Raw genomic sequence first — 4896 nt, 5'->3', positions numbered from 1 at the left:
AGCAATGTGTGATAAATTAAGGACACCATTGATGCAACTTCAAGTTATTGCTGCTAAAGATGATTCCAAAAGCTATTGATTCATGGGGTGTACTTATTTTTCACTCTCTGCTTCTGCATTTTGATGCAGTTTTCGGTGAATAAATAATGGCACGGTTGACTTGTCACGTGTTGTTCATCGCAGGATGTATTTTGTATTTTGTCCTGATATGTAAAATCAAACAGTTCAATCAGGGTGTAATCAGATTTTCTCATAACTGTATAAACGCTTGTTTTAGTGCGAGTACGATCCACACTTACACACGAGTTGTGCCATGCCGCCTGTTGGATAATCTTCGGTGAAGGCAGAGACAACCATGGCCCATTATGGCAGGCTGTCACAAGAAGGGTAAATCGCAGGGGCGTAACTACAGCGGTCGCAGAGGTCGCAGCTGCGACGGGGCCCGCAGTACTTAGGGGCCCCGGCCCGCCCATCTGTCCATCCGTCTGCCCGTCCAGCAAAGACGCAGAAAAAACAGGTAGCGCAATTGTCAAGGTCCCAATCATGAGACCCGGAGGGAGGCGCGCGTCACAGCAGGTCCCCATTTACATTAGAGGGAAGATGGATTGCATGCAGTCATGTGATCCAACCTTGTGACCAGGAGAGAGGTGTGTCTGCAGGTCCTTCAGCTGCACCAAAGGGAAGGACGGGCCAAAGGCAGCTCCTGCTGCTTGAGTGTGAGTAAAAAGCTGCAAGCTGGTGCTTCGTCCTCCTCCTTCTGCCACAGGGTCCCTCTGTTCCTCTGCACACCGGATGGCCGTACAATCCGATAAACCTCTGTGATGTAATTTTCCCAGGCCACATAGCCAGGCTCAGGCGCAAAACAACCCCTGAGTACAGAGGTAGATGGTGTGCACATTACTGAACTGTCAAACCCAGCTCCTCTGTTCCACAATGCATTTAGTTTGGAGAGGGGGGGGGGCATTTACTGTGTGTATGAGGGGGGTGTTTTCTGTGGAGGGGGGTGTTTTCTGTGTTAGGAGGTATTTACTGTGCGTGTGTGGGGTATTTACTGTGCGTTTGTGGGGTATTTACTGTGCGTTTGTGGGGTATTTACTGTGCGTGTGTGGGGTATTTACTGTGCGTGTGTGGGGTATTTACTGTGCGTGTGTGGGGTATTTACTGTACGTGTGTGGGGTATTTACTGTGCGTGTGTGGGGTATTTACTGTACGTGTGTGGGGGTATTTACTGTGCGTGTGTGGGGTATTTACTGTACGTGTGTGGGGTATTTACTGTGCGTGTGTGGGGTATTTACTGTACGTGTGTGGGGGTATTTACTGTGCGTGTGTGGGGTATTTACTGTACGTGTGTGGGGTATTTACTGTGCGTGTGTGGGGTATTTACTGTACGTGTGTGGGGTATTTACTGTGCGTGTGTGGGGTATTTACTGTACGTGTGTGGGGGTATTTACTGTGCGTGTGTGGGGTATTTACTGTACGTGTGTGGGGTATTTACTGTGCGTGTGTGGGGTATTTACTGTACGTGTGTGGGGGTATTTACTGTGCGTGTGTGGGGTATTTACTGTGCGTGTGTGGGGTATTTACTGTGCGTGTGTGGGGTATTTACTGTGCGTGTGTGGGGTATTTACTGTGCGTGTGTTGGGTATTTACTGTGCGTATGTGGGGTATTTACTGTACGTGTGTGGGGTATTTACTGTGCGTGTGTGGGGGTATTTGCTGTACGTGTGTGGGGGTATTTACTGTGCGTGTGTGGGGTATTTACTGTACGTGTGTGGGGTATTTACTGTACGTGTGTGGGGGTATTTACTGTGCGTGTGTGGGGTATTTACTGTACGTGTGTGGGGTATTTACTGTGCGTGTGTGGGGTATTTACTGTACGTGTGTGGGGGTATTTACTGTGCGTGTGTGGGGTATTTACTGTACGTGTGTGGGGTATTTACTGTGCGTGTGTGGGGTATTTACTGTGCGTGTGTTGGGTATTTACTGTACGTGTGTGGGGGTATTTACTGTGCGTGTGTGGGGTATTTACTGTGCGTGTGTGGGGGTATTTACTGTGCGTGTGTGGGGGGTATTTACTGTACGTGTGGGGGGTATTTACTGTACGTGTGGGGGGTATTTACTGTGCGTGTGTGGGGTATTTACTGTACGTGTGTGGGGTATTTACTGTGCGTGTGTGGGGTATTTACTGTGCATGTGGGGTATTTACTGTGCGTGTGTGGGGTATTTACTGTGCGTGTGGGGTATTTACTGTGCCTGTGTGGGGGGTACTTACTGTAACGGGCAGAAGGAGATTTACTGTGATGGGGGTATTTAGTATAGCTGGGTGAGATTTTGTGTAACTGGTATGATTTGAGGGCACAAATTTGGAGAGCAAAGGAAGGGACAGGTGCAGACACAATATGGGGAGCAGGAGAAATTTGAAGACAATATGAGGAGGAAAGGAAGGTATGAGATGGGGGATGGGTGCAGACACAGTATGGTGAGTGGTGGTATGGGTGTGGATACAGTATGAGTAGCGAGGGAAAAAAGTAAGAGGACACAGTATGGGAAGTGAGGGTGATGGGATGGGTGCGGACACAGTATGGGAAGTCGGAGGAATGTGTGAGGAGGCAGCATGGAAAGTGAGAAGGTAAATGTATGAGGAGGGAGGAGGAAACGTGCAAGGAGATATTATGGTGGCAAAATGTGTGTGTGGGCACAGAATAGACTGAGTAGTGAGGGGGATGTAGCATGGGGGAACAGTGTAAGGCCATAGCCAGGAGGCAATAGTATACCAAGAAGGGGGAGTGTGATAAGGGGGCACAGTATAGAGACTGGGCCCTATAGGGGTGACTGACTCAGTGTGAGAGAACAGTGTGAAGTATGGAAAGATGGGGGCAGTGTGGAGATCATGTACCATAAGAGGGACAGTGTGGGGTCATACTTTGTGCAGGGCATATAGTGAGGGGCAATTAGTTATTCAGAGGCTCAGGGTAAGACAGATATTTTATTCAGGAGCATTATAATGACACTGCTATCTTTAAGGGCGTCGTGCGGGGATGTGCTGCACAAGACCGGAGAAGATGGAAGTCTGCAGAGACGGCTGTGGATGAGAAAACTCATGGAGTCTGGACAAGATGACGAAGAAAAGAAAGAGAACAACTCCAGAGACGACGTCACCTATAAGGTACCTGGATGTAAATATTTTTTATTATACTCACTAATTCTCATATTTTTATTTATGTTAGGGATATTAAAGGCGTTATCCACGTTTGTGATGAGTCTGCAGTCATTCTATGTGACTGCAGACTTCTGAATTCTCACAGTGCATACTGCACACTCTCTGGTGCTGGTGATTTGCATACATGCGGTCACGTGCTGACTAGACATGTGTGGCCTCACTCAATGAAAATGAATTGAGTGAGGCCAGGCACGTCTAGTCGGAATGTGGTCAGAAGTATACAAATCGCATACTTGTGCAAAGGAGAATCCTGAATGTGTGCAGTGTGTGCGCTGTGAGAATTCAGAAGCCTGCAGCCACCTATAGTCACTGTAGACTTTCATCTCAAACCTGGACGCACCCTTTAATTATAAATGGAAGCCCTGCAGCCAATCCTAACAGCCTGAAATATACTCACTGTGAGAATTCAGCTCTGCTTGCTGGTTCCAGCAGTCATCACATGGCCGCTTTACTCATATGCGATTTTCATAATGTTGGGTGACAACGAGCTTCTCTTCCTGCTTCTCTCAGTTTTAACTGAACATTGAATTAGGAAGAGCAGCTCGTCGGCACGTGACTAAGTGTGCAAATCGCATGTGTGCTTAGGGGGTGGGGGCGCCAAACTGAATTTTGCCCCGGGTGCCAGAAAATCTAGATACACCTCTGGCAATAGTTAACAGCCGTCGGCCAATCACAGGCTGGCAGCTGACATCAGCGTGCACGTTGCTGACGTATGACGTCACTGTACTGTCATACGCTGGAACGACGCTGCACACCTCAGCCGAATCGTGAGTGAGGACATCTCTGAAGCTCGGCCAGGTAAGGACATTTTTTTTTTTTTTTGTAAAGCCGCGGTATGGGGCACATTATACTAATATGGGGGGTAGGGGGAAAGAGGATGCATTATACTGCTATGGGGCTGCTGCATTTTATACTCCTATGGGGCTGCTGCATTATACTATATATGACTATGGGGCCCATAATACTTTATAGGAGGACTATGAGGTGCATTTTACTACTATGAAGTACTATGGGGTGCATTATACTTTATCGAGGACTATGGGCTGTGCATTATGCTTTATGGATGACTATGGAGGTGCATTTGATTATACTACATGGATCACTATGAACTGTGCAGTATATTATAAGGAGGACTATGGGGGTGCATTATAATTCTTAAATGGATCCCCATGACTTCTATGTAAGTCCCTGATGAGTATAATGGTTTATTTTGTTTTATACATTACAGAACAATGGTACAGTACGAGGGACAAATATATACCAGAATGGGGCACCGGATAGTTACGCCACTGAGGTCAGACTATACAACATTGCAATAAAGTTATAGTGTGCGAAATGAAAAGGGAAAATGTGAATTTAGGTGGAAAATATTTTGACATGGCGGGGGGGGACCCATTTGAAAGTTCGCACCGGGGCCCATAACTTTGTAGTTACGCCACTGGTAAATCGTATCCATCCCGAGCTGCCAAAAGTGACAGAACATCACAGTTATACCATCCACTATAAGTACAACTACAAATGCTCCCTGTGTGATAAAGAGTAAGTGGATTTTATTATTCATCTCCTCATGAAACACAATCACTGCGGAGAGACGTCAGTGCGGTTTTGTTGGTATAATGCTTTTATACTTTACTATCAGAGCGGACTGACATCGGGGGCTGTAGGGTTTAGGATGC

At 47.1% G+C, this 4896-nt stretch overlaps 1 long non-coding RNA gene across 1 annotated transcript; it reads left to right on the top strand.

Moving 5' to 3' along the window:
• Positions 1–629: 629 nt before the first annotated feature.
• Positions 630–4557, top strand: LOC143809168 (uncharacterized). The gene is made up of 3 exons (XR_013222113.1): positions 630–716; positions 3025–3166; positions 4449–4557. It is a non-coding gene; the product is annotated as an uncharacterized LOC143809168 (long non-coding RNA).
• The last annotated feature ends 339 nt before the right edge of the window (positions 4558–4896 follow it).

The sequence above is a fragment of the Ranitomeya variabilis genome, chromosome 2 (assembly GCF_051348905.1).
Source record: "Ranitomeya variabilis isolate aRanVar5 chromosome 2, aRanVar5.hap1, whole genome shotgun sequence".
Lineage (NCBI taxonomy): Eukaryota > Metazoa > Chordata > Amphibia > Anura > Dendrobatidae > Ranitomeya > Ranitomeya variabilis.
Note: the sequence above shows the minus strand (reverse complement) of the source record. Positions and strands in the feature narration are given on the sequence as shown.